The sequence below is a fragment of the Chiloscyllium plagiosum genome, unplaced genomic scaffold (assembly GCF_037043375.1).
Source record: "Chiloscyllium plagiosum isolate Xiang-an unplaced genomic scaffold, Cpla_swu_hap1 HiC_scaffold_32, whole genome shotgun sequence".
Lineage (NCBI taxonomy): Eukaryota > Metazoa > Chordata > Chondrichthyes > Orectolobiformes > Hemiscylliidae > Chiloscyllium > Chiloscyllium plagiosum.
In genome coordinates, this window is record NW_028270170.1 from 34,575,838 (window position 1) to 34,599,058 (window position 23,221).

The window sequence follows — 23,221 nt, forward strand, 5'->3', positions numbered from 1 at the left end:
CGCTCTCTACTCCGCGCTCTCGCTCTCTACTCCGCTCTCTCGCTCTCTACTCCGCGCTCTCGCTCTCTACTCCGCGCTCTCGCTCTCTACTCCGCGCTCTCGCTCTCTACTCCGCGCTCTCGCTCTCTACTCCGCGCTCTCGCTCTCTACTCCGCGCTCTCGCTCTCTACTCCGCGCTCTCGCTCTCTACTCCGCGCTCTCGCTCTCTACTCCGCGCTCTCGCTCTCTACTCCGCGCTCTCGCTCTCTACTCCGCGCTCTCGCTCTCTACTCCGCGCTCTCGCTCTCTACTCCGCGCTCTCGCTCTCTACTCCGCGCTCTCGCTCTCTACTCCGCGCTCTCGCTCTCTACTCCGCGCTCTCGCTCTCTACTCCGCGCTCTCGCTCTCTACTCCGCGCTCTCGCTCTCTACTCCGCGCTCTCGCTCTCTACTCCGCGCTCTCGCTCTCTACTCCGCGCTCTCGCTCTCTACTCCGCGCTCTCGCTCTCTACTCCGCGCTCTCGCTCTCTACTCCGCGCTCTCGCTCTCTACTCCGCGCTCTCGCTCTCTACTCCGCGCTCTCGCTCTCTACTCCGCGCTCTCGCTCTCTACTCCGCGCTCTCGCTCTCTACTCCGCGCTCTCGCTCTCTACTCCGCGCTCTCGCTCTCTACTCCGCGCTCTCGCTCTCTACTCCGCGCTCTCTCTCTCTCTCTCTACTCCGCGCTCTCTCTCTCTCTCTCTACTCCGCGCTCTCTCTCTCTCTCTCTACTTCGCTCTCTCTCTCTCTCTCTCTACTTCGCTCTCTCTCTCTCTCTCTCTACTTCGCTCTCTCTCTCTCTCTCTCTACTTCGCTCTCTCTCTCTCTCTCTCTACTTCGCTCTCTCTCTCTCTCTCTCTACTTCTCTCTCTCTCTCTCTCTCTACTTCTCTCTCTCTCTCTCTCTCTCTCTCTACTTCTCTCTCTCTCTCTCTCTCTACTCTCTCTCTCTCTCTCTCTCTACTTCTCTCTCTCTCTCTCTCTCTACTTCTCTCCCCCACTTCTGTCCCTCTCTCCCGCCACACTTCTGTTTCTCTCTCCACTTCTATCCCTCCCCCCACACTTCTGTTTCTATGTCTCTGTCTCTGTCTCTCTCTCTCTCTCTCTCTCTCTCGGCATTACTCTCTTGTGTTCACCTAGTTTTCTGAAAGCAGTGTGCCAAATTAACTTTTTATTTTTCACAGAGCATTTCTATTTAGTGAGGTGGAACAATATCTATTGAAGTAAGTTTGTGCTCTACTTTAAGTGTTGTGAAAAGATAAACTGCCTTTGCATGAAATCAAATATTGTGATTAGCATTGCATGAATTACAAATAAAGATGTTATCAAGTAGCTCCAAGGCTTGTTATCTCTGGTAATGTACATATCAGTGTGCTGCCATCTCCAAATCTTAACCATGGATTAATGCGGATGGTTTCTCGCTGAATTTTCAGTTACGTCAAGGCTGTGGATGGATTTACATTGAGGTAACGGGTGGCATGCTGGCTCAGTGGTTAGCACTCTGCCTCATAGGACCAGGGATCCAGGTTCGATTCCCGCCTTGGGCAGCTGTCTGTGTGGAGTTTGCACATTCTCCCCATTTCTGCGTGGGTTTCGTCTGGGTGCTCTGATTTCCTCCCATGAACCAAAGATGTGCAGGTCCGTTGAATTGGCCATCCTAAATTGCCCATTGTGTTAGGTGAATTAGTGAGAGGGAAATATTGGGTGGGGGAATGGGTCTGGGTGGGTTACTCTTCAGAGGGTCAGTGTGGACTTGTTGGGCCGAAGAGCCTGTGTCCATACTGTAGGGAATCTAAACTTCAGAGGAGCTGATGTAAGTTCATTCCAAAAGGCAGAGATATTTCCAGACCGGATCAAGAAAGGACATACTTGTCCATATTTCTGGTTCTAAATAATCATTTTGTGCAGTAGTCATATGTGGGTGTCCAATGGCAGTATAACTGCATGGCTTATGTTAAGTATATTTAACACATTGTTTCACACATGCAAAAATTCATGGGGGTGCAAATGGTTTAGATTAATGCGAAGTGAGCAGGGGCCAAATGACATGCTGGCAAATCAACACTGCTACTAGATTGCTTCGGTGAAATTCATAGAAGTGCTTTCAGTATTCTGTAAAAGTTAAGGCATGAAGTCTTTATTATAATTGCATTTTTTTCACTGTCTCGCAATTAATTATGGAAGTATTTTGTAAGTAACATTTCATTTTTTAAGTGCAACATGCCAAGTGGAAAGGATATTTTGACCCATTCTAATTGTGTTCGTATTTAATGTTACTTGAAGGTATGAGCCATCCTTTAGAAATACTTAAAAATCTTTGACACAGCAAATTGCTGTATTTGTGTTTTGGTTTGATCGATTTTTAAAGAAGGGGTACAGCTCGTTCTTTCTCTCATGGTCTTTTACCGGAACTGCCCATTTTTATTAATTGGAGGAGAATGCATGATGGCACATTTTGAAACACTGTGGAAACAGAATCTTTCAATATTTTTAATGCAAAGGTAGATTCTTGAAAAGTGTGAAATTTGTTATTGGAAGTAGGTGGGATTGTGAAATAATCAGATCAGTCATGAACCTCATGAATGTTGGAGCAGGCTCCAGGAGCCGACCATTTTTAAAAAGAAGGAAATAGGTAAGAGTTTGAATGGGAATGCCTGAATTTTAATTTTGTTTTGTTCAAGTTGCAGCTGAAGTAGAATTCATGCTTTTATACAAAGCCAGTACTTTCTTCCTCCCTCTGCTTCTTTCATGGTACTGAGTCATGACAACAATGAAATACTAATGTGCTATTTTGTTTTAGGGAGTGATACTGGTGACTAGCAGTACATTGGAATTGGAGAAAGCTGTTTAGTCCCACTAGTGCCTTTCACTATTCATTGAGATGATGGCTGATCTGCAAATTAATTGTTCAAACCTGCCTTTGTCCGTTATCCCTTAATAATTTTGGGAAACAAAAATCATTATCAGTTTCAGATTTGAGCTTAGAAGAATGAAAAGCTATTTCATTGAACACCTTGATAATCTCATGTTGCAATCAGTTAAGCATAGAGTGGCTGTGTTCCTAGTTGGCAGTGTACAACACTGAGGCACAGGCTGAGACATTTCTTCACTGGAAGGGTTGTGAATCTTCAAACTTCTTTATTCCAGATAATTGTGATACTCTAACATTGCATATTTTCGGAGTTGGGATTGATAGGTTATGATCATCAGGGAATGTGGGGATCAAGCACAAACACGAATTATTAGTAGGAACAGGCCACTTAACTCCAGTCTCGTCTACTATTTTAATAGGATTCAGGCTGACCTGATTGTGGCTTCAACTCTATTGGCTAACCAACAGAACCTTTAAATCCTTGATGAATCAATGATCTTATCTAACCTGGCCTTAAAAACTACTCCAATTACTCTGCCTCTGCTGGTCTTTATGGAAACAAATTCAGCAATTAATGATCCTCTGAGAGAGAAAAAAATCCACACTTCCATCGTAAATTGGAGACTCTTAAATTCGATAGTCTCTTCGTTCTGGTCTCTCTCTCCCTCTCCCCCCCCCCCCCCCCCCCCCGTGTCTCTCTCTCCCCCCACCACCCCATGTCTCTCTGCCCCCCCGTCTCTCTCTTCTCCCCCCCCCCGTCTCCCTCTTCTCCCCCCCCCCCGTCTCTCTCTTCTCCCCCCCCCGTCTCTCTCTTCTCCCCCCCGTCTCTCTCTTCTCCCCCCCCCCCCGTCTCTCTCTTCTCCCCCCCCCCCGTCTCTCTCTTCTCCCCCCCCCCGTCTCTCTCTTCTCCCCCACCCGTCTCTCTCTTCTCCCCCACCCGTCTCTCTCTTCTCCCCCCCCCCCCGTCTCTCTCTCTCTCTCTCCCCCCGTGTCTCTCTCACTCCTCCCCCCGTTTCTCTCTTCCAGCCCCCCGCCTCTCTCTTCCCCCCCCCGTCTCTCTCTTCCCCCCCCCGTCTCTCTCTTCCCCCCCCCCCCGTCTCTCTCTTCCCCCCCCCCCGTCTCTCTCTTCCCCCCCCCCCCGTCTCTCTCTTCCCCCCCCGTCTCTCTCTTCCCCCCCCGTCTCTCTCTTCCCCCCCCCCCCGTCTCTCTCTTCCCCCCCCGTCTCTCTCTTCCCCCCCCGTCTCTCTCTTCCCCCCCCGTCTCTCTCTTCCCCCCCCGTCTCTCTCTTCCCCCCCCGTCTCTCTCTTCCCCCCCCGTCTCTCTCTTCCCCCCCCGTCTCTCTCTTCCCCCCCCGTCTCTCTCTTCCCCCCCCGTCTCTCTCTTCCCCCCCCGTCTCTCTCTTCCCCCCCCGTCTCTCTCTTCCCCCCCCGTCTCTCTCTTTCCCCCCCCGTCTCTCTCTTCCCCCCCCGTCTCTCTCTTCCCCCCCCCGTCTCTCTCTTCCCCCCCCGTCTCTCTCTTCCCCCCCCGTCTCTCTCTTCCCCCCCCCCTCTCTCTTCCCCCCCCCCTCCTCTCTCTTCCCCCCCCGTCTCTCTCTTCCCCCCCCGTCTCTCTCTTCCCCCCCCGTCTCTCTCTTCCCCCCCCCGTCTCTCTCTTCCCCCCCCCGTCTCTCTCTTCTCCCCCCCCCCCTCTCTCTTCCCCCCCCCCGTCTCTCTCTTTCCCCCCCCTCTCTCTCTTCCCCCCCCCCGTCTCTCTCTTCCCCCCCCGTCTCTCTCTCCCCCCCCCCCCCGTCTCTCTCTTCCCCCCCCCCGTCTCTCTCTTCCCCCCCCCCCCCGTCTCTCTCTTCTCCCCCCCCCCCCCCGTCTCTCTCTTCTCCCCCCCCGTCTCTCTCTTCTCTCCCCCCCCCCCCCGTCTCTCCCTTCTCTCCCCCTCCCCGTCTCTCTCTTCTCCCCCCCCCCGTCTCTCTCTTCTCCCCCCCCGTCTCTCTCTTCTCCCCCCCGTCTCTCTCTTCTCCCCCCCGTCTCTCTCTTCTCCCCCCCGTCTCTCTCTTCTCCCCCCCGTCTCTCTCTTCTCCCCCCCGTCTCTCTCTTCTCCCCCCCCGTCTCTCTCTTCTCCCCCCCGTCTCTCTCTTCTCCGCCCCCCGTCTCTCTCTTCTCCGCCCCCCGTCTCTCTCTTCTCCCCCCCCGTCTCTCTCTTCTCCCCCCCCGTCTCTCTCTTCTCCCCCCCCGTCTCTCTCTTCTCCCCCCCCGTCTCTCTCTTCTCCCCCCCCGTCTCTCTCCTTCCCCCCCCGTCTCTCTCTTCTCCCCCCCCGTCTCTCTCTTCCCCCCCCCCGTCTCTCTCTTCCCCCCCCCCGTCTCTCTCTTCCCCCCCCCCGTCTCTCTCTTCCCCCCCCCCCGTCTCTCTCTTCCCCCCCCCCCGTCTCTCTCTTTCCCCCCCCCCGTCTCTCTCTCCCCCCCCCCCCCGTCTCTCTCTTTTCCCCCCCCCCGTCTCTCTCTTTCCCCCCCCCGTCTCTCTCTTCTCCCCCCCATCTCTCTCTTCTCCCTCCCCGTCTCTCTTCTCCCTCCCCGTCTCGCTTCTCCCTCCCCGTCTCGCTTCTCCCTCCCCGTCTCTCGCTTCTCCCTCCCCGTCTCTCGCTTCTCCCTCCCCGTCTCTCTCTTCTCCCTCCCGTCTCTCTCTTCTCCCTCCCGTCTCTCTCTTCTCCCTCCCGTCTCTCTCTTCTCCCTCCCGTCTCTCTCTTCTCCCTCCCGTCTCTCTCTTTCCCCCCCCGTCTCTCTCTTCTCCCCCCGTCGCTCTCTTCTCACCCCCCGTCTCTCTCTTCTCCCCCCCGTTGTCTCTCTCTTCCCCCCCCCCGTCTCTCTCTTTCCCCCCCCCCGTCTCTCTCTTTTCCCCCCCCCCGTCTCTCTCTTTCCCCCCCCGTCTCTCTCTTCCCCCCCACGTCTCTCTCTTTCCCCCCCCCCGTCTCTCTCTTCCCCCCCCCCGTCTCTCTCTCCCCCCCCCCCCCGTCTCTCTCTTTTCCCCCCCCCCGTCTCTCTCTTTCCCCCCCCCGTCTCTCTCTTCTCCCCCCCATCTCTCTCTTCTCCCTCCCCGTCTCTCTTCTCCCTCCCCGTCTCGCTTCTCCCTCCCCGTCTCGCTTCTCCCTCCCCGTCTCTCGCTTCTCCCTCCCCGTCTCTCGCTTCTCCCTCCCCGTCTCTCTCTTCTCCCTCCCGTCTCTCTCTTCTCCCTCCCGTCTCTCTCTTCTCCCTCCCGTCTCTCTCTTCTCCCTCCCGTCTCTCTCTTCTCCCTCCCGTCTCTCTCTTCTCCCCCCGTCGCTCTCTTCTCACCCCCCGTCTCTCTCTTCTCCCCCCCGTTGTCTCTCTCTTCCCCCCCCCCGTCTCTCTCTTTCCCCCCCCCCGTCTCTCTCTTTTCCCCCCCCCCGTCTCTCTCTTTCCCCCCCCGTCTCTCTCTTCTCCCCCCCGTCTCTCTCTTCTCCCCCCCGCCGTCTCTCTCTTCCCCCCCCCGCCGTCTCTCTCTTCCCCCCCCCCCCCCCGTCTCTCTCTTCCCCCCCGTCTCTCTCTTTCCCCCCCCGTCTCTCTCTTCTCCCCCCGTCGCTCTCTTCTCACCCCCCGTCTCTCTCTTCTCCCCCCCGTTGTCTCTCTCTTCCCCCCCCCGTCTCTCTCTTTTCTCCCCCCCCGTCTCTCTCTTTCCCCCCCCCCCGTCTCTCTCTTTCCCCCCCCGTCTCTCTCTTTTCCCCCCCCCCATCTCTCTCTTTCCCCCCCCCCGTCTCTCTCTTTCCCCCCCCCCGTCTCTCTCTTCCCCCCCCCCGTCTCTCTCTTTCCCCCCCCCCCGTCTCTCTCTTTCCCCCCCCCCGTCTCTCTCTTTCCCCCCCCGTCTCTCTCTTTCCCCCCCCCGTCTCTCTCTTTCCCCCCCCCGTCTCTCTCTTCTCCCCCCCGTCTCTCTCTTCTCCCCCCCGTCTCTCTCTTCTCCCCCCCGTCTCTCTCTTCTCCCCCCCGTCTCTCTCTTCTCCCCCCCGTCTCTCTCTTCTCCGCCCCCCGTCTCTCTCTTCTCCGCCCCCCGTCTCTCTCTTCTCCCCCCCCGTCTCTCTCTTCTCCCCCCCCCGTCTCTCTCTTCTCCCCCCCCGTCTCTCTCTTCTCCCCCCCCGTCTCTCTCTTCTCCCCCCCCGTCTCTCTCTTCTCCCCCCCCGTCTCTCTCTTCTCCCCCCCCGTCTCTCTCTTCTCCCCCCCCGTCTCTCTCTTCTCCCCCCCCGTCTCTCTCAACTCCCCCCCCCCCCCCCGTCTCTCTCTTCTCCCCCCCCCGTCTCTCTCTTCTCCCCCCCCCCCCCGTCTCTCTCTTCTCTCCCCCCCCCCCGTCTCTCTCTTCTCTCCCCCCCCCCCGTCTCTCTCTTCTCCCCCCCCCCGTCTCTCTCTTCTCCCCCCCCCCGTCTCTCTCTTCTCTCCCCCCCCCCCCGTCTCTCCCTTCTCTCCCCCCGTCTCTCTCTTCTCCCCCCCGTCTCTCTCTTCTCCCCCCCCGTCTCTCTCTTCTCTCCCCCCGTCTCTCTCTTCTCTCCCCCCGTCTCTCTCTTCTCCCCCCCCGTCTCTCTCTTCTCTCCCCCCGTCTCTCTCTTCTCCCCCCCGTCTCTCTCTCTTCTCCCCCCCCCGTCTCTCTCTCTTCTCCCCCCCCCCCGTCTCTCTCCCCCCGCCCCCTGTCTCTCTCTCTCTCCTCCCCCCGTTTCTCTCTTCCAGCCCCCCGTCTCTCTCTTCCCCCCCCCGTCTCTCTCCTTCCCCCCCTGTCTCTCTCCTTCCCCCCCCGTCTCTCTCTTCCCCCCCCCCGTCTCTCTCTTCCCCCCCCGTCTCTCTCTTCCCCCCCCCGTCTCTCTCTTCCCCCTCCCCGCCTCTCTCTTCCCCCCTCCCCGTCTCTCTCTTCCCCCCTCCCCGTCTCTCTCTTCCCCCCTCCCCGTCTCTCTCTCCCCCCTCCCCGTCTCTCTCTTCCCCCTCCCCGTCTCTCTCTTCCCCCTCCCCGTCTCTCTCTTCCCCCTCCCCGTCTCTCTCTTCCCCCTCCCCGTCTCTCTCTTCCCCCTCCCCGTCTCTCTCTTCCCCCTCCCCGTCTCTCTCTTCCCCCTCCCCGTCTCTCTCTTCCCCCTCCCCGTCTCTCTCTTCCCCCTCCCCGTCTCTCTCTTCCCCCTCCCCGTCTCTCTCTTCCCCCTCCCCGTCTCTCTCTTCCCCCTCCCCGTCTCTCTCTTCCCCCTCCCCGTCTCTCTCTTCCCCCTCCCCGTCTCTCTCTTCCCCCTCCCCGTCTCTCTCTTCCCCCTCCCCGTCTCTCTCTTCCCCCTCCCCGTCTCTCTCTTCCCCCTCCCCGTCTCTCTCTTCCCCCTTCCCGTCTCTCTCTTCCCCCTTCCCGTCTCTCTCTTCCCCCTCCCCGTCTCTCTCTTCCCCCTCCCCGTCTCTCTCTTCCCCCTCCCCGTCTCTCTCTTCCCCTTCCCCGTCTCTCTCTTCCCCTTCCCCGTCTCTCTCTTCCCCTTCCCCGTCTCTCTCTTCCCCCTCCCCGTCTCTCTCTTCCCCCTCCCCGTCTCTCTCTTCCCCCTCCCCGTCTCTCTCTTCCCCCTCCCCGTCTCTCTCTTCCCCCTCCCCGTCTCTCTCTTCCCCCTCCCCGTCTCTCTCTTCCCCCTCCCCGTCTCTCTCTTCCCCCTCCCCGTCTCTCTCTTCCCCCTCCCCGTCTCTCTCTTCCCCCTCCCCGTCTCTCTCTTCCCCCTCCCCGTCTCTCTCTTCCCCCTCCCCGTCTCTCTCTTCCCCCTCCCCGTCTCTCTCCTTCCCCCCCCCCCCGTCTCTCTCTTCCCCCTCCCCGTCTCTCTCTTCCCCCTCCCCGTCTCTCCCCCCCTCTATCCACCCTCCTCACCGTCACCCCTTCCTCACCATCTCCCCCTCTCTCCTTCTCCCTCTCCCTCCTCCCCTTTCGCATTATTAATTCGTTAGACTCTCTTGAGAAGACCAGTGCTCACCTTGTGTTACTCTTTTCATTTTTAAATACTTGCAAACACGTTTTGCATTTCTTGCAAGCTTTTTTCAAACTCTATTTTCCCCATTTTTTAGTCAATCTTTGTTAGTTTTTATTTAATACTGTAAATTCTGTCCAATCTTTTCACCCATCTTCTCACCTACAACTGATTTTCACAGTTGTATGTTTTTCCTTTGAATTTGATACTATCCTTCACTTTCTTACTTAGCCACAAATCATACTTACTTTTCCCACATTTCTTTTCCATCTTTACTGAATGTTATGAAATACTTCTTTAAATGTCTGCCATGCCATTTCTACAGTCCTTGTCTTTAACATTGTTCCCACTTCAATTTAACCAACTTTGTCTCCATGCCTTTAATACACAGGTCTTAGATTCATGGTCATTTCTACCTCGAGGCTCCTTTGTTATGAATTCATTAATTAATCCTTTCTGAGTGCACATAACCAGAGATCAGGCTGTACTGGATGTGATAATTCCTAAACTGTTGCCTTCGGAAGTTGAGCCAAACAAACTCTTCCAGGTTACATTTGCCAATCCACTTTCAATAGTATGTGTGTATATTAAAACCATCCATGATTTTTCCATTAACTTTCTTACAAGCACCCATTATGTCTTCCCATGTACTGCATGCTGCAGTGTAGTTACTGTTCCTATACCTATGCACCACTCCCAGAAATGACTTCATACCTTTGTTATTTATTATCACTATCCATGTTGATTCTATATCATAATTAGAGTTAAGGCCAATGTCATTTGTGGACTAATGTTATTGTAATTAACAATGACACCAACACCTTTTTTTCGTTTTTGGTTCGACTGAAATTTCAGGTGTTCTTGAATATAGCTTCTTGGCTGTTGTCACCTTGTAGCAATCAATGATAGGCAATAAATGCTAGTCAGTGATGCCCATGGTCCACGAATGAATTTTAAAAAATGCTCAGTCTCTGTAATGGCCAATAAGTAATTTTTTTTTCTATTTGTGCTGCTAATTCATCTTTTTTTTGTTATGAATGTTGCACAAATGCAGAACCTTTAATTCTGTCTTTTAACTTTTTTTTGGAAGCTCTGGCCCTATTGGTGTACTACTTAGTGAAGTCTTGGCCTATTTTTCCATTGTCTCTTTCTTGCCACCTTGTTGCTTTATTGCTACCTTACTTTATTTGTACCTTTTTATTGCTACTTTGCTCTATTGCCTTATTCTTTTCCTTGAATTATAACCGTTCTTCTCATGTGATCCCTCCCCACTTACTAATTAGTTTAAAGCTCTCTACTGTGCTAGTCATGCGTCTTGCCAGGCTATTGCTACCAAAACTGGTTCAGGTGGAGTCCATTCCAACAGTGCAACTGCCACTTTTCCCAGTACTGGTATCAATGCTTGTCAAATTTAAAAACCATTCTACCCATTACTGATTTTGAGCCACATATTAAACTCTTAATATACCTTAAAATCTTACTCTTTACACATTATTTCTTGTTTACTCTTTACCAATTTATGCATGGCTCGGATAATACTGTAGAAATTATTACCTGTGTGGTTTTGTCTTTTAATTTAGATCCTAGCTTATCATTCTCCCTAAGTATAGCCTTAGTCCTCGTCCTAGCAATGTGATTGGTATCTACATGGATCACAGCAACTGGATTCCATCCACCCACTCACAACTGCAAGCTCCGCTCCAGCATCAGTGAGATATTCCAATTTAAATGGGCAATGCAACCTTCTGGATTTTGTTTGCAGAAGTTGTCTAACTAGCTGATTGTAGTATTGCCTTCCAGGACCTGACTATGCTGTCCCCAACTACCACTATATTCCTATTTATTTCCACTGCTTAAGTGGTTTCATGGACTAATTTGTCATGGTTAGTTTTGTCACCCACCCCTCCAACTGCTGTTCTCATCCATACAAACTGGAAGAACCTCACATCAGTTGTCAATTTGTAAGGTCTATAAGTCCTCCACATCTCCATTTTCAATCCCCATACCTTTCTTGCTTGCAGTCACTTCCCCTGCCCCGATGACCAACCTAATTAGTAGATCTATCCTAAAGAGTGAGACTGCTTTCTGGAACAAAGTGACATGTAACTTTCTGCCTCCCTGACACATGGTAGTCTCTGTAGCTCAACCTCCAGTTTATTGACTGAGTCAATGCTCTTCCAGATTTAGGCATTTATTGAAGTGCTTGGCATCCTGCCATACTTATCGTGTTTAATTAACGAATTTATTTCATTTTTTAAGTTAGTGCCTCTGCTCACTTACTGTACCAACCTAAACCTTAGGAGTACAGGTAGAGTGGAGGCAGAAAATTGACCATGATTGTAATGAAGGAACACGTAGGTTTGAGAGGTCATATTGTCCACTCCTGCTGTTTCATATGCTCTTATCAACTGTACTTTGTGGCAGAGAGTTCCAAATTTTGCAAGTTATTGTACGTGGAAATGTTTTGAAACTGCAGAATTTTTAGACTTTAGTTCCAAATACCAGGCAGCCCAAATGGTGGAAATGGTGTCAGTCTATTGACCTCCATCTGTTCCACTTAGTAGCTTGAAATTTTCAGTTACATCACCATTTTAATCTTCTAAGTTCCAATTATGTAGATTTGATTTCATATAATTTCTCTTAATGATTTAATGCTTAACCTCAACATAATTGTATCAGTGCGTATTTTGGGCCTTGATTTAACATTACCCTGACAGTATTGCATTCCCTTAGTCCTGGGGTTCCAGTGTAACGTTATGGGATTGAGTTTACACATTGAGATTTGAATACAACCTTCTGTCTCACAGGTAAGAGTGAATAAAGTGTTCATGTATGGTAAATTTGCAGGCTTTTTGACTCGGGTTATTGTACAGAACCCTGCATGGAAAACCCTGTTTATTTATTACCCTTCTCTGCTTTGGCTTTGTGGCCCAAGAATGTCAAGGCAAACTGTAGTCTTATTTGCTATCACTTCTTGATTTCTCTGCTTGAAGGCAAGTTCTTTGATTATTTGTCGAACCATGTCAAACCAAGGACTAAGGCTATCGTATTCTACAGTTAGGATAAGGAGGCTATACTCACTTTATTTCAGTCAGAATTCTGTGCAGTTGGTGTTAGTTTGATCCACATGTTAATCTTCAGTAACTAAGCTAACCACCCCCTTCTATTTGATACCCTCACCTAAATTTGCTAATTACCCAACAGTTAGAATGAATAAATGTGCATTCTGTATATGACTGAGGGTGCTAAATCAAATGTCATTATTAATTTGCTTAGTTCCTTTGAGTATTCCAAGGCCCGTACTGCCTTTATGCTGTAATAAATGCTTTGTGGTGCTCAACCTCGGCAAGCATTAAACTGCTTTTAAAGAGTACTCCCTTTACCTTGTTAAGGAGGGTAAGTGTTACTGGCTATGGGGAAGTCTATCTAGTACCTCCAGCCACATGTCCGTTCCTTATTTAAAAATCTAGGCAGTGAACGTCTGCAAACCTTTGGTAAGTCATCATAGTCTACATAGTACTGTCCTGATTCAATATCTGCAAAATTCATTAAGAGTCATGGGGTGGTGACATTTCTTTTTGAGAAATCCTGTCTAACTCTGGACTTAAGCCCTCACCATTGCTTTGAGCAAAACTGGTCAGCTAGTGTAGCACAGAGAAGGATAAAACATCTCAAGTGGTACAGTGTAACAATGCTTTTGCTCATTAAGTTGTTGGAGTTCAAGGTATCGGACAGTTTTCCTTGTTGATTTCAGTTGTTGGAACTTATGAAACTGTCATGTGCGAAAGGAAAAGCATTGCCAAGAGGATTTGATATTGTTTTACTATTGATTACAATAGTAAGGCTGTGCTCAAACGGCACAATTTTATATAATGAGATCATTTGTCAATTTGAAAATTCCAGTTTGTGATCTGGCATGAGGGTGAATGCTTTCTTTACTTTTAAAAAAAAACTGATTTCTGATTTTTAAATATTTATTAATGATCATCAGTTATGGTTTTAAACACTTCTATTCCTATGTTATCTAGGAAACATCTGGAGCATTCTCAGAATTAGCCAAGGAGTGTAGAGTTTCATTATAATAATTTGCTATTCAAAAGTAATTTATATGGTGAAGCATCAGGCCCATTGCAGTGTGATATGAAAATGAAATGCATTCATTGCCTTTACTTGGTTCCTTTATAAATTCATTTATCCTAATGATCTATACTGTTCACTAAAACAAAACAGTCCATTTTAATTTTTGTCTTTGTAGGGGAGATTTAAAAATTGGCAAGCTGACAACATGAAGTGGAAAATGTATTGTTTAGTTATAAAGGAATTTTAATGTGCATTATTTCTGTTAACTCCTTTCGAGCCTGACTGGAGATACATTGGAAAACCTAATTTTATTATAAAGTGCTTAAAACATTTAATTCCTTTTTACTTCTGTTAAGTACCCTTTCACTCTAAGTATTACTCACCTGTTACAAGAGCATACAGTGAAAATTGTTCTTCCTCTCAGTTATTTTTGTTAAAAATACCTATGACATGTAAAATTTCAGCACAGTTAAAAAATAAAACAAGCACATATACACAGAAAATTTGCCGAAATAAATACTAGTTAATTGTATTACTATGTAGAAGATTGTCAGAAAAATGCAGATGCGAGTGCTTCAATTTGGTACTTTAACCAAATCCTTTACCATAAAAATTTTAATTGGCTACTTCTGGCTCATCTTATTTAAAAATGGACTTCGCTTAATAATGCGACAGGATTTGCCACAGAATTCTTGTGCTGAATTTTCAACAGGATTTATTGAGAGTTTGAATCCCAATGCTGATTTTAACTGGAGTTTCACTAAAGGTAAAGGTGAAGTTTTCTATTGGCAAGGAAAATTGGAAATCTACAACACTTCACGAATTGAATATTAGTGTACCCACATTGATACTGCCGTGGAGTCCAAAGTACAGTCGCTGCTGTCTTTCAGCTTAGATGAAGTAATAATTGTAATAATTGAAGTGAGGATAAGTTGGTGCATCTGACATTACATTTCTACAATTTCATGTACAGTTTGGGAGCTAATTGCGCAATGAATAATTAATTGGACTATGATGTGTTTCCACACATTGTCTGACAGGACAGTTTTTGGCTGCAATTTGCAAAGTCAAAACCAAATATTAAACATTGGTAAAGGAGTTGTTCACATTAGTGTCTTGTTCACGTTAGGACAAAGATGCAGGAGACAGACTCGACAAAAGGGACAGTAATTTATGCAGCATAAGAAGAGAATGCTAATTGGTTAGGCCATTGTAGGCATAGAAAGGCACAAAAACATTTAACTGTCTCAGTTCTCAGATCAAACACGTAGACTTATTATTGGTTAGAGTTTTTGCCTTGGAAATGCAGCAAAGATTGGCCATCTCCATGACTACTTGTTTTACAATGAAAAATGTATTCAATCAATTCCTTTTGTCTACATAAAACAGAGTCTGGTCTGTTAATATATGTAGCTTCTCACATACACAAATGAATCTCGTGAGTCTTACTGGTAAATTGGTTTCACAGTCCAGATTATTTAATTAATAGATGTGATTCTGATATTGGAAACTAATGGTGGATTTACTGTTCTGAGGCTTGCAAACTAAGCTGGTTAAGCATGATTGGCATGTTAATAACAGTGAGCGATCAATGGAATGTGTTGCTTGATTAGATTTGCCAATCATTAGGACGTATGGCCTATATACCTGGCAAAACCAAGCTTGTATATCACATTATTAGTAGAAAGTGAGGACTGCAGATGCTGGAGATCAGAGCTTAAAAATGTGTTGCTGGAAAAGCGCAGCAAGTCAGGCATCAACAAAGGAGAAGGAGAATCGACGTTTCGGGCATAAGCCCTTCTTCAGGATATCTGAAGCCCTTCTTCAGATATCACATTATTAGTGTCTTGTGGGCAAAATATCTCATACACGATAGAATTAAATCACTCTTGATTGATGTAAAGTAGCGGTGTGAAACTACAAGCTTCACCTGGTTTCACCAATTTGTTCAAATTTTTTTACACCTTCCTGTTTCAGAATAATCTAAGGTATACTGACCATCATTTAGGCCAAAATTGATAGATATATGCCCTTTTATGAGCTTTCGCAATATATAGTGATAGTTTGAACAGGATAGCTAGATAGCTCTGATGCGCCTTTTCTCTGCATCAGGCTTCCACAATAAGCAAACATGAGTTATGTTGGCATCATGGTAGTGTCCCTTGAGCAAGGAGGCCTTGGTTCACATCCCACCTTCTCCAAACGTGTGTAGTAACATCTCAGAAGAGGTTGGTTAGATTAATGAGCTTTCCAATGTGATTGATCTTGTAGAATAGGAATCCAAATGCATAAATCGTTCAGTAAATCATAAGCTTTTGGCAGATGGTAGTAGAGAAACCACTGGCAGACTTTTCACTAAATTGAGGAAAGATTGTTCTATTTCTATGGTAAATATGAGTGCTGGATGGATTTTAATAAACTGTTTTAAAAAAAAGCTGTTGATTTACATCCTGAATTTTGTAATAGAAATACGCAAAGTATAGATTGTTAGTAGTCAATCCATCAAAGGTATGCTTTTCATGACAGCCAACAAAGATGCTGGCAGAGTGCAGACATAAGGAGATTCATGGCAACACCATCTATTTCAGCGCCCATGCTTTAATTGAAATTGAACACAGTTCTTTGGGTTGCTAAGTTCATGAGTTTGATTAGCTAATTCAAAAAGTGTTAGCACATCTACATTGCCATGCTCTAATGACATAGTACAATAGTCAATGGCTTCCATGAATGGCATCTAGTCAAGCTACGCATGTTGAAAGAGCACATGGACATGTTATTGCTGTTCTTTGTCTTGTATAGTTTCTGAAAAGTGAATATGTGAAACTCATTTAAAAGTGAGTTTAAATGGCTTACTCAACTATTCAGCTGATTTTTGTTGTACAGAACCTGATAGATAAAAAGCAACATTGCTTTTACATGTTTAAACAAAAAAACCTGCAGAAGCCGGAAATTAGATAGAAAAGCATTAAATTGCTGAAAAAACTTGGCAGGCCTAACAGCATCTGTGGAGAAGTTCTGAAGAAAGGTCACTGGACTCGAAACGTTGATTGTGCTTTGCTCCCCCACAGTTGCTGCCAGACCTGCTGAGTTTTTCCAGCAATTCCTTTTGTGTTTTGTGTGCCTTGGGTAGCCCATACATGAAGGGATTTATAAAAATAGTATATATATCATTAAGCAGGTTACCACATTTTATAGGTTCAACAAGTGGTTCTGCAACTTACTGTGTTAGCTGTGAAAAATGTGTAGTAGCAGGTCCTACAGATATAAACTTGGAATCTTTTGAGTACAGCATATTTGTTGAGTCCAACTCCCTAGTTCCTTTGGGTTAACATATGAAGATTTGAGTTTTCCTTGAAATTATGCACTCAACAGCCATTTGTATTACAGGTGAAAATCTGTCCAGTTGATGAGCATTCCACAATAACCATGTGCTACATCTTCTGAACTTGCCTTCACGGCCTTGTCGAATGTTGATTTGTGATGAAGTATCTGCTAGTAAAGAAGTTCAAACTCAGTGAATTTTTCTATGTAGGATGGAGTCACATCCTTGCAATTGCATAAGCTAGAGGCTATATATATTAAGACAGGATTTGTTTTATGTAGGTAAAAGGAGTTTGAACATTGCATCGGTTTCCATGGACAACAAAGAGCATCATAGGTCTGTTAATTTCTGCATTCCTTTGGCAATACCCCAACTGTTCTGAATCAGTCTGCCTTGTTTGAGATCTAAGATTGATATTTGTGCATTTCCAATGGCGGCCCAACCAATCAGCACCATTTTTGCAAATAAGTTTTCCCTCTTGTCAAGTCCATGTGTTGTGTTCTCATCCTGATGAATGCAAGATGAAAAGCTTCAACATTTTGTCTTCTTTTTACAGTATTTACATTCTGAACCACCAAGAAATTTACCAAATATTACCAGTTACACATTTTGTTTCTCTTTGATCAAAATAATATCAAAGGTTATTGATGACTTTGTAAGTTTCTAATCAATTGGCAATGTGCAAAATTAAAAGTGTTGGAGATTGAAGTTATAGTTTGCCAGACAAAAGCAAAGATTATCCTGTTATCACGAAAGGCTTTTAATAGTAAGCACTCCACATCAACTTCAAAATGTACAAAGCTTTTATTAGTGATCTTGTGTTTGCATATTATCACCCTTAATCCACAACTGTAGCTAGTGGAGGGAGGTTTTGCAACTTGCTGTAAAGAGAAATATATCTTATTAGGTAGCATCTCCATATACTCAGGTTTTATCTTATGCTAGATTTTCCACATTAAACATTTATAGATTGTTTTGAACACAGAAGCCAGCACTATGCATTTTGTAGTTAACTTATTTGTGTGTGGATAAAGGTGTTTAGCTCTGTTAATTTCTGCATTCCTTTGGCAATACCCCAACTGTTCAGAATCAGTCTGCCTTGTTTGAGATCTAAGATTGATATTTGTGCATTTCCAATGGTGGCCCAACCAATCAGCACCATTTTTGCAAATAAGTTTTCCCTCTTGTCAAGTCCATGTGTTGTGTTCTCATCCTGATGAATGCAAGATGAAAAACTTAATGAAAAAGTCTCTAAATGTACATTCCTGAGGAAAAAATTGTTTTTAAACTTTTTGAGGTGTAGTTAATTGCTTAATTTGAAAAAGATGTCTGTCAGAAAAGCGACAATTTAAAGGTTTGTTTGGAAGTACAATTAAATAATCAACTTATTTTCTATAACTTTTAAACAATTATTACCTTGGCATATTTTGAGTCATGAAATTCATTATTTTAAAATTCCTTTATGGGCTATAAACTCTGAGGGTGAAGACAAGGAAGGAAGACTTGAAGCATGTTTTTAATTCTTTGCTGAACTTTACCTTTTCTTCAACTTTAGGAACCATGTGAAAAAGGTGGTTCTCGATTTCTCGTTAGTGGGACAAGTAGTAATATTTCAGAAATCAGTAATACTTCCTGGCATTTTTAACAATTTCTTCGGTATTAGATACCATCAGAATATTTGATCAACTATGCTTTTAAAATAATTTCCTGAGAAAAAGGCATATCTTAATTCAATGCATAGTAAGTTGTTTCAGTAAAAGAAAACTAACCTCTATGCCATATATTCTACAATTGAAAGCTTGTTTTGTAATCAAAGCATCTGTTATTTTGAGGCTAAAACCACCTTTTCCACTTGACAAAGAAGTGTTTCACTTTCATATAGTTCTCATTAGAGTCATAGTGACACAGCATGGAGATAGACCCTTCAGTTTAACTCGTCCATGCCAGCCAGATATCCTAAATAAACCTCGTCCCATTTGCTAGCATTTGGCCCATATTCCTCTAAACCCTTCCTATTCATATTCCCATCCAAATGTCTTTTAAATTTTGTAATTGTACCAGCCTCTACCACTACTTCTGTCAGCTTATTCCATTAACACACCATTCTCTCTTTGAAAAAGTTGCCCTTTAGGTCCCTTTTATATCTTTGCCCTCTCACCTTAAACCTATGGCGTCCAGTTTTGGACACCCTCCAATTCCCACTCCCGCCCCCCAACCCAGGGAAAAGGCCTTTAGTTTTGACCATATACATGCCCCTCGTAATTTTATAAACCTTTATCAGGTCACCCCTTAGCCTCCGACACTCCAGGGAAAATAGCTCCAGTCTATTTAGCCTCTACCTTTAGCTCAAATTCTCCAACCCTGGCAACATCCTTGTAAATCTTTTCTGAATCCTTTCAAGTTTCACCACATCCTTCTGGGAGGCCAGAATTGCTTGCAGTATTCCAAAAGTGTCCTAACCAATGTCCTCTATAGCCACAACATGACCTCCCAACTCCTATACTCAATGCACTGACCAATAAAGGCAAGCATACAAATCTTCACTTATCCTGTCTATCTGTAGTTTTCAGCATTCAAAATGTTCAATGAGAATATTAATTTTTAACTACTTGAACCTTATTTCACAAGTTTTTGGATCTTGTTTTGTAATACCAGGAAGCTATGATTTTTATTTCAGTTGTAAAACTGTATATTTCACATAAACTGTGATTGTCACATGTCTGAAATGAAAGTTAGCTATAAATGTTTCTACATTATCACTGAGCATGCCAACCTTCTTAAAGGGGCTTCTCTGAAGAAGTCCACAACAACAACTAATCAAACTAAACAACAAATCAACTAACCATTCCTGATGAAGGGCTTTTGCCCGAAACGTCGATTTGTCTGGTCTCGGACGCTGCCTGACCTGCCGTGCTTTTCCAGCACCACTCTAATCTAGACAACAACTAATCAGAGCCCACAACCATGGCAAGGATATCACTATTTATGTCTGCCACTCGCATCCTTGAAGAATTTTTCAACCTTTTGGTAGAAACTAGCAACCCTGAATTCTGTAATGGCCCTACCTCTTCCCATAGCCTTTGTGTCTGTTCCCTTGACAGTTGTGCAACTTGTGTGAATTTAGTCCCCTCATCATGCTGTACAAAAGTGCTTGAGACTTTAGGGTGAATTTGTTTTCATTTTCTCGAATTTAAAAAAAGGCATCTTGCATGAAATGAAAGCCTCCATCAACTTAGTTTTGTTTTAGATGTTCAATTCCAAACTGAGTATTTGGAGAATGTCCAACCGTTTTGCCTATTCAGCCTAAAAGAGCAATTATGCAAATGTATTTTTAATGTACAGTTTTGCACTTGCTAAGGGCAATAATAGCATGTCAGTTTAAATGTACATAATATGTTGATTGGTGTTCAAAAATAACAAACGTTGTATTGCCTTCATTATGTTTCTTAAAGTCAGGAGTACAATTAATACTTTTTAACAATTTGTTGAACTCTTGATGCTTCATAGTTGTACTTCAGGCACTAAAATCCACATTGGTGTAATAGTTGTCACCTAATTTTTTCAATTCATGTCCTATGTTTGCTTTGTTTAGTTTATCAGAAGTTTCTATTTGTTCTGTTTCGCTGTCCATACATCGTGCATGTGCAGTACTGAATAGCAAAAAGCAAAAGTGAATGAATATCTTCCTTTATTGACTTTTACCTGCGCACACTCCCAGCACCAAAATATTAAAATGGCTGAACATCAGGAAAATAAATACAGCAGTGTTAAGTAATTTTCCACATTTCTCTCTTGCTTGTATACACTCCCTTGGGTACACACTGATTAAGAATTAACGCTATTCATTAATATCTGGTTGTATAGTTTATAGAAATAGTTATCCCTTGCCCTTGGTCTGAATGCATCTTGCATTTTACTGTACATTAAATACATGTGTCTATAATTAAATGGGTTTCTGTCCATAACTTTGCATCTCGTGCATCGTTTTCCAAAGCTCTTTAGATATGTTGATGCAAAATGATAATTCAAAATATAGACAGTAATCCAATTACTGATGCTTCAGAAGGGAGGATTGTAATCTACAAGCATTATTGCATCTTAAATTTTCCTACACCAAGCCATTACCTGAGATTTTGTAGATTTCATGGTGAGATCCTAGCCCATTTTAAGATTGCAGTTTCATTTTGACCACTAGAGAATATTCTGTTTCACAGTTTAACCGTGGTAATTTAGTAAGACATCAGCACTGAGTTTGTTGGTAGTGGGCATGGCAAAGTGTGCCTTTGTTCTTAAAGATCTTTTTTGTTGCCTTTAAGCTTAAAAAATCTTTGCCTTGCAAATTATTGGAAGCGTAAGGTCAAAGGGACCTCCGGCCAACAATGACACAATGTAACTCCTCAACCAATACAATTTAAGAATTGAAAGTTGGAATGACAGAAGGAAATGGAGTGAATTTGTGTCAAATTCTTTACAAAAAGAAAAATATGCAGTACAAAAAGAAAATTGAATTGAGGGAGAAAATTGCAGGAAAAAATTAGGAAAAAAAAATGCTTTGTTTTACAAGCCTAGGGACAATGTGCATCCTGTGAGAATAAGGCTCCACAGTTTTAGTTGTTCCCTTGCCAGACCTGGGACATTGAGTTACATTTCAGGATTTCTCTTAATTATTAAAAAGACCCTAAATTATCCAGCAATTTATGACGATTTGTAAACCACTGAGTATCTCCTTCTCAAACGTATTGTCTGTATGTATAGTAATAAAGGTGTGCACTTTAACCTTGTTGTTAATTTCTCAGAAGATTTAGGGCAAATGTGCATCATCATATTTAACTATAAGTACTATAATGAAATCCATAAGTAAGATGTAACTTGGTAGTTGTTTCCTGACCACTTTATCCATTGACCCAAACTGTTTAAAGGTTGATACTATATTTAACCTCAAGGTGATGTGCCATGAAGAAGACTGCCTACTTTCTTCATTTTAATATAGTCTACCCTGTTTGGTACCGGCCAATCTGCTGTTGAAGCTCTCATTAAGCTTTCCTTATTTTTACAACATTCCAATGTACTTGCAGCCAGCCTTTCATCTTACACCCATTACAAACTTAAAATCTGCCTGTCTTATATCTCTGAAATCCAGTTCACTCATCAATCTTCTGCCTGCCACCCCACATCACAAGCCTCAATTGTAAAATTCTCATCTTCACTATCAATTTTCTCCTGCCCAACTCCATTACCTCCCTCCTTTAACCTTCACCACTGAGCAATTAAAATTGGGGGTGCACAGCTATTGTTACTCATTCCTTAGCTCCAGAACTTCACCCCCAAATGTGTTTATTGCTCTTTCCTTTCTTCTCCCTACTTATCTAATTAACCTGTTCAGAGATGTTATTACACATCTCTAGAGTTGGTGGGACTTCCCTTTCTTTTAAGAAGGTTCCTTAAAGATTTTTCTTTGAACAAACGTTTGGTCTAACACCTCCCTATGTGACTTAATATTTTGTATGATATTGTTCCTCTCAAATACCTTGGAATGTTTAACAATGTTAAATAGTTACTTTAAATGTTATGTTCAATATATAGTGTATACTTTGCATGAAAGTCAACCCATGATTATTGGCCTAAAAAAGATGTAATTTTTTCAAAGATTGCATCTTATAGTCACCCCTTGCTTTTCAGGGATCATAGCACAAAAATTTCAGACCAAAGGGTATACTAGTTTGGAAGAGATAACACATTGTTTCAGATACTCTGGCTACAGTTGAATAAAAGTGAGCGAAATCAACTGAAAATTTTCATTGTGGATAAAGATAGCAAAAAGTAAATCCTAAAAATTACCAAAGTATAATTATAGTTATTGGTTAACAGCTGAGATTATGAATGAGTTATTTTATAAAATGGAGGAAATATTGTTTGAAACTGCATGCTGCCACGAGTAGAAGTTGAACTCAGTATCACTCAACTGTAACCAAGGAAAGATATTTCATAAAACACAGTAGAAATGCAATTACAGGATAGATTACTTTTGAAGCAGTATATGGTTAAAAATATGGAACTGAGAATCAACTCTGAAAAGTTTATTTAACAAACTTTAGTTACTTTTTTAATGATTTGGAATCATTTTGTGCAAATCATTGGCCAAGCAGACTTTTCCAATTCATGATTACAGGATAATATCAAAAATAACTATGGTTTTCTTTTAAATGAGAGCAATGTTTGCTTTCAAAGTTGAAGGCTACAACACTAACATCTGGTCCAGAGTTATCTGGTTCTGAAGTTCGAGTGCAGTATTACACTTTGGCCACAAACACATTATTTTTATATCTTATCAAATTATCAATTTGATGATCAATTATGTGCTCTGCTTGGATTTATACAATTCACAGGTTCTGTGAAATATATTACACCTTGAATCCTTCAAATAGCAAAAATGGAGTGAACGTGTACTTAAAAACGGAAGATGAAAATCTGTATTACCTCCCTATATACTGTCAAAAAGGGAAATGGAATTATGGGGCAGGAAAACAGTGATAGGATTGGGTCATGGACTGTATGCCAAGCTGAAGCTGTTCCTGTCTTCACTAATACTTTTTACTGTCCTCTTTTGTTTCTTCACTATTCCCACCTAACAAATGGTATTTCTATTTTACAGCATTTTGATCACGGAGATATTGTGGTGATGGTAAACTTAGCCGTGGTAATTTTTTTTTTCAGACTGAATTACTATCCCTCTTTGTCATCAGTGCACCAAAATGAAAGGCTTCTTTTCCTTCTCTGTTTAGCATTCATTCTGCTGCTTGATATTCATTACGTTTTTTTCTTAGTAAAATTATTTAAAATGCATCTGTCTTCAGTGTTAATTGTTGTCCATTAGGGAATAAATGCTGAGAAGAGACTGTTGTTTTGTGTTTCTTAATAATTCTAATCCAATCAGTATCAACTTGTATTGTCCAAGAGTTGATTTTACCCA

At 44.5% G+C, this 23,221-nt stretch overlaps 1 protein-coding gene across 5 annotated transcripts in view; it reads left to right on the forward strand.

The window, feature by feature from the left end:
* Window positions 1-23,221, forward strand: part of gpatch8 (G patch domain containing 8) — a 202,215-nt gene that overhangs the window by 76,096 nt on the left and 102,898 nt on the right. Inside the window, exon 1 of one of the 5 annotated variants that reach the window (XM_087977895.1) lies at window positions 22,930-22,948. The exons of the other annotated variants lie outside the window; for them this stretch is intronic. The gene's annotated coding sequence lies outside the window, so the exon portion shown is untranslated. Of the gene's footprint in view, window positions 1-22,929; window positions 22,949-23,221 lie in introns of those variants that run through there. 5 annotated transcript variants of the gene reach the window in all.